This window comes from Acanthochromis polyacanthus, chromosome 1, assembly GCF_021347895.1.
Source record: "Acanthochromis polyacanthus isolate Apoly-LR-REF ecotype Palm Island chromosome 1, KAUST_Apoly_ChrSc, whole genome shotgun sequence".
Classification (NCBI taxonomy): Eukaryota; Metazoa; Chordata; class Actinopteri; family Pomacentridae; genus Acanthochromis; species Acanthochromis polyacanthus.
The window spans coordinates 22,310,987-22,317,952 of record NC_067113.1 but is presented as its reverse complement, the minus strand read 5'-3'; positions in this window follow the sequence as shown (position 1 = coordinate 22,317,952).

Sequence of the window (6,966 nt, the reverse complement as noted above, 5' to 3'; positions counted from 1 at the left end):
AAAATGCCATGTGGTGTTTGGTTATGGCGGCCATGTTGATTTTAGGCCTGAAAACAGAAAAAATGTCAACTATGATACCTGTCGACTCTGTTACAAAAAGTCCTGCAATTATATATTGACCCAGGGTTAAATGGGGCCTCAGGAACAGCCCTATGTGAGAATCTGGCACTGGAATTTCACATATAGAATTAGCAATTCAGCTGTTTATCTGTGACGTACAACAGGAAGTGCTTTAAAGGTTCAGTGCATCTTCAAAATCAATTATTAAACAGATAAGTAACCAGTGGGGCAAAGGTAAAACAGGAGAGATATGATCTGTCGACGATAAACTACAATAATATGACAAAGATTATGTAAAATAATAGGTCAAAAGAGAAACAAATATGAATTACAAAGCATTTCCTTCATGGTCATCTGACTACTACCTTCACTTCTGTGTGCCTTATTATAAAGGCTGATGGGATCCCGCTTTGAAGATTTCCAGACATGCATGGATGGCAAAAAGACAAAAAAGTACCTGCACACACACTTGTACACACTCTCCCGTTTTGCAAACTCACAGTCCTCTGTCTCCACACACACACACACACTCCGACGTACAGTAACCCCAGGGGAACATCACTCAAACTACTGAAGAGCAACAGGAGGTGATTACCGTGATGTAGCCGTACTCTCCTTGTACTCCAGTAATGGAGCCGGCCACAGTGATGCCTGTTGAGTTGATGTTTTAAGAGCTTTAATGGACTGGCGAACCACAGATGTGAGCGGTCTCTGCTGCTCTAGTTTTGGAGATGCACTCGGAGCATACACACACACACACACACCCGCACACACACACACACACTGACATTCACAATGTGGGCCAATTAGATAAATCTCTTAAGTGTTGTAACCTATAGAAATGTGAGGTTTTGCATTTTCCGCCGTGCAGTCGAGGATTCTCTTTGGATAGGAACGTCTAAGTACTTTGGTCACAGATGTAAGGTGTAATACACACACTAGACACAGCGATCAGCGCTTATAGACGAGCTTTAAGTGTTGATTACAACTCGTGCTACACCCAAACATTTTACAGTGTTTTAAAGGCGCCATTATTTTGTTGTCTGGAGGCTAGGATCACATTGCAGCTGGAGTTTGGGGCAGTTTAAGTGAGCTTTTACAAGCAATGTTCTGAAAGAGCCACAGCTGGTGATTGAGTCTATCTTTAGTCTATCTCTATTATAGATAATGCCGCGGATCTCTCCCAGGGGCTGCATTAGTAACTGAGATTGCTTTTGTGTCTTGTGTAACTTCGCAATCCACCTCTTCAGTACATTTGACTTCTGAAAATCTTGATGCTTTCCTTTCCCCTCATGTCTCCTTGCTTCTGTTTCCCATTCCCCTCGGTGCCCCAGCCTTGTGTAGTCTACTAGTGTAGCAGATTCAATATTGATGAGGCGGATCGATCAGAAGAGCGCCACCCTCCCCTTTCTGTTACTCCAGGTCTTGAATAATCTATCCCTCATCCAATATTTTGATACAAGCAATAAATGACTGCAGTTAAAGATTCCTTCCACTTTCAGATCATATAGTCCCCCGTGTGCAGAGACTTTATTTATTTAGTGTTTGATCTACGAGTTGCTTTTTTTATGCCGCATTGTGACTATGAAATATTCCAACACTGAATCAAAATATAGACTTTCACCTTTAAATAACAAAAGAAATTCTTCAGACTAATTAGTAGCGTGATGATATATGTAACACTGTGGAGATTATTCAAAGTTTTAAATAGATTTAACCTTTAATTTAAAGGCTAACCTTTAATTTACATCCCTCCCAGTTCAGACTCATCGATGTTAGTAGATTATATATGGGTGATATATTTTCTTATTATAATGCATGGAAAAGAAATCACAGCAACCTTTTCCTTTTGTTTTAACACCTCTGACACAGAGGCATGCTCCTTTGTACCTTAAATCCACTGACATCATTTTCTCTCCGTTGTTGTGGGTTGGCGTTTAATCTCACGTTTGGGTCTCCAGAGACATCGCCACATAACTGATCTTTGACTGCAGCACCTTGACTATCAATCGTCATCAGAGAGGATTATGTAACTGTTGGTCAAATACAGAGCAATGTCAATATCATCGTTTGCACTACATCTGCCTCGTGAGGAATTTAACTCGATACAAGACACTCTGATGATTGCCTTTTCCCCCAGAGACTCTAAACTGAGTTACATTTTAATCTTCCTGCTGAATCTAACCACCACGACTTACAGTATCTAAATTAAATGACGTGGTCTGCTCCCTACGAAACTGACACAGTGAAACGGATCTGGCGGAGGAGTAATTCCGGGAAATTAAAGTTGTGCCTTGTGTACTGTGTTGTTGTTCTTTCATCAGACTGGCTTGTGCCTGTAGGCGAGCAACAGTTCCGTTGCACAGCGTTCAAACTACGAGTGATAATTACCCATAATTGGACCATACATACTATAGCTGCTCTGGAGGGACTTTGACTGAACCCGAGTAGCATTTTATCACTGACACTCAGTTATTAAACTGAGTGTAAAGCCATTATGGCAGCCTGGTTGTTTGCTCATACTTGTTAATCTGACCACTAAAGGTTTGTTTGCATTCCCTTAATCCTTTGACAACAAGCTCGCCATGATGATAATCAGCCCTAATTGTGAATTTGTTGTGATTTTGAAAATTAAGGGTGAGCTCAAGAGAGCTCAGGCCATATCTGAATAACTCTGATTGTTATTGATTGGCTTGAAGCATTGTGTGATTGTGTTGTGAGATATTCTTGTACTGTAGCAACACACAAAGCCACGCTAACGACAGTGTTGTCAGATGAAATGTTAATCATTCCCTTTCCCTGCGAGCACTTGAGAAGTAAATGGCGCTTACATGAATGTTCTCATGCACTCCAGTACTTGTTAGCACTTGCTAATAAGACAACAAGGAGATAAGCTTAAATCAATGCATGCTCTCGGCCGTCTTTTTTGCTTCCATGTGGCTGTAGCTAAGCACAGAAAACGTGCAGAGGACAGAGGCACTGGAAGCTAACATCGCCCTTATCAAGTGCACACACTCACACAGGCTTACAGTAGACACACATGCACGCTTACCACAGTCTGGCTAGAGGTCTCAGAGACAGGAGGAGTGTGATGATGGATGGCCTGTATCTCCTTCCTCCAGACAGCCGGTCTGCAGAGTGGACAGAAGGACAGGCAAGGCCATCGGTCAACGCACACTTTAGCCCCTATTTTCACTTGTGTGTGCTCGCCTGGCTGTATGTGTGTGTTAATGCACATCCTGGCTGCTGTCCTGTCTCTGCCTCTGTTCGCGGTTTCTCTGGTGGAGGACTCCAGGCCTCATTCTCCCTTCCCATCTGCCCCAGCACCGCCTTTTCTTCCCTCGGCTTGCTGCACTGACAGGCAGAGTTGCCACGGTGATGGATGACTGTGCGCCTAGTTTCAGTGTCAGAGTCCTGCACCTCTGCTACCTGCCGTGTGGGTCCCTGTCAAAGACTTCCTGTCGGGTCAGCTTTGCTCTCTCCCGCTCTCTACCCTTCCCCCCCCTCTTCTTCTTTTTATCGAGCTCTTCATCTTCACCCTGCAACTCTCCCATCTCTCCTTTATTTAGCTCACTACTGGGACCTATTTCTAAAGTTGAAGCAAAGAGTCAAATTTCCCAGAAATAGGTTGCCACCCTGATAACTTCAGAAGAGCCACAGAGCAAAGAGAGTTATTATGCTTTTTTTATGCTTTCTCACATCACACAGAGCAAAAATTTTCATTCGAAGCAAATCTCTAATTCTGTATTAAGTCCATTAACGGTTTAGATACAAAGCACGTTAATGAAGTCAGTTTCCTTAATGAGCTGCATGATGTGAAATCACTGCTCCCCTTTTTGGTAAACAATTTGTGCACATTTGTGTGTTAAAGTCTGTGAATGACTGCGCATGTTGACCTAAATGTGAGTGCGCTTGCCAATGTGTAGTCGTGGGTTCATTATACAGCAAACCTCCTGAAGAGTGACCCCAGTTTTACTTTGCGCATTTTTAATACTGGCCTTTTTGAAATGAGGTCCATAAGCAAGGCACTCATGAGCTTTGTCTTTGAATGTAATTAGCCAATTAGTCTCTTCTTTATTAGAGACCAGCAGCAGCCGTGCGTCCCTGCTACCAGGGACTAGTTAGTGTGTTCTAATGAGCCTTTAGCTTCCAACCAGAAACCCTGTCAAGCATTATTAATAAAGAGGCTATTTGTGCAGGCCTTTCAGTTTAAACAGTGTTGATACCACAGAGCTGTGCTTATTAAGATTTATCTGCAGTGAGTCAGGAGCAAGGTTGTACTGTAAAAACATATTAGAGAAGGTGAAAAGGAAAACTGACTTCACGGTGACTAATTCATAATAATGTGAAACATGCTTGTTTATTTATTGTTATGTCTTTTGTGAAAAACTGTTATTTCCATTGTAGCACAATATAATGAGCAAACGTGTTCTCTGAAAAAAAAAATGTCTTCAGGCTTTTTAAAACTTGCTATCATATTATTTCCACTTTTTCCCCCAAATCATCATATCACACTATTAAACTGTCAAGAGAAATAAGGAAGAGCAAAGACGTTCAGAATTAGTTATTCTTCACGTGGCAAAGAGGAGAGCATATTTAGGATTCAATTCTCTGCGCTGTAGTATTGCACTGTAATCGTAACAGACTTGATATGCTAATAACAAAAGCAATTTGTGACAGGTTAGTTTTAGAGTAATTGATGTAGGATTTCACTGAGCCTTGAACTGATCAAAGAGACAGCGGATGGAAACAGACATGGAAACTGCCCTCACTGTGCTTTAAAGAGAGCTTTGAAAATTATTTAAAACACGACTATGCAACACTGGTAATACCATCACCACAAACTGCAGTTGTATAACTGGTTGTCAGTCAGCCAACTAATTACTTATGTCTTGATATCGCATTCATTTTCAAACTCGTACCACATACAAGTGAGCTTATCCAAGTGATTATAAGTGGGATAAGAAGGGGTTTAACGCATCATTCTAAAAGCAGAATGACTGAGCATCCCTAACGAAATGACAATAACATTGTAATTCACCGTGAAGCATCTTCATTTATTAAAGATTTTTATCTCTTAAGAATAAAGCAGGTGTTTAAGTGAAACATGGGGTGGTTATTAAAAGTTTTGACGCCAACAGAATTTCTACAAACTGAAAATAGCTCCTCCTATGATGAACTGAGACATTAAGATGACATAAAAACTGAAAAATGAACATTTGACAGTTACAAAAAGTGTATTTATACTTGCACACATATACCCATAACACAGATCACAGTTACAGTGTCATTTCCAGCCACCAGCTGCAGCACTGAACACAATACAGCAAAGCAGCTTATGTTGAGTGAAGAAATTTTGCACTGCACAGTTCTCCAGCTTAAAAGACTATGTATATAATTTGTCATTGCCTTATATGACCCATAGGAGCAGACCTGCAGCAAGCGCAATGTTAGAAATTATGTATAAGAGATTCTTTAGTGATATGGCAATGCTGGTTTGGTTAGCTGCAGTCACAGAAACAACAAGAAGTAAATGCAAGACTTGTATTATAAATATAGACTTATATACAGGACTTGTATTGTTTATTTAAAAAATAGGTGATTTCTTTAGTTTTTAGCCTTATATTTTGAATCCTTCCTCCAAAATGATATGTTCCTATGCAGGCAATTTGTTTATTATGCATTTTGTATGGTTTTATGTTTTTAAGCAAACATTTTCCCCCACATTATTAGTAAGCACATGTTCTCTATTCATTGTATCACTTTCAAGTGTCACTTCTTTTCAGAGAACCAATCATATATGAGATGGGGAGAAACGGTCACTCTCGTAACCCAAAAATGAAGAAGCTTTAGATATGTGAAAGGATGCTTAATATTTTCTGAAACTTAAAGTAGTGAGTGAAAATCAAAGTAAACATCCATCCATTCTCTATACACCGCTTTATCCTCACTAGGGTCGCTGGGGGGTGCTGGAGTCTATCCCAGCTGACTCGGGTGAAGGGGACACCCTGGACGGGTCGCCAGTCTGTCGCAGGGCTACATATACAGACACACAATCACACTCACATTCACACCTACGGGCAATTTAGAGTGATCAATTAACCTCAGCATATTTCTGGACTGTGGGAGGAAGCCGGAGTGCCCAGAGAAAACCCACACATGCACAGGGAGAACATGCAAACTCCATGCAGAAAGATCCCAGGCGTGGGCCGGGACTCGAACCAGGGATCTTCTTGCTGCAAGGCGAAAGTGCTAACCACTACTCCACTGTGCAGCCCTCAAAGTAAACAGCAAGTAAGAATAAAACTTAACAACATGAATAATGGTCCCACATGGGACAGAGACTTCTCTCTCCTGGGTGAAAGTCTTGTGGCAGACTGATGCCAACACCTCCACTCTATTACCTACTGTGTCATTCTGTTTCTTTACCGCTAAAAACACATTTCTTTCCAAATGTAATGCAGTTTAGTTGTATAAAAATTTTATTTCTGGGAGACAGAGTTGGAAATAAAACTTGTTTGAAGTATGTTGTATTTTAGCTGCTTTACAAATGTGTGACTTTGATGTTCCTTCTCTACGGTTGGTAGGATGTTCACCTATCACTCCAGTCAGTATTTTTCACCACCATATTCCTGAAGTTGACATCCATCCACAACCCTGAAACACCCTGCATTAGGCTTACTGTCAACTGTTGAGTTAAACCTTAAAATGTGAACCTAAAATTGGTCAGAGTTGTCACAAAAAAAGACCAGTTGACAGCCATGGGCTGAAATGTTATGTGATTATATACATGTTATTCAGATGTTGCAGCTATTTAAATACACCACATTATGATATTTGTATTGTGGTTCTTACTGCATCTCTGTAATATCTCTGGTTCTATTAGGCCCTTGTGAACAATGTGGT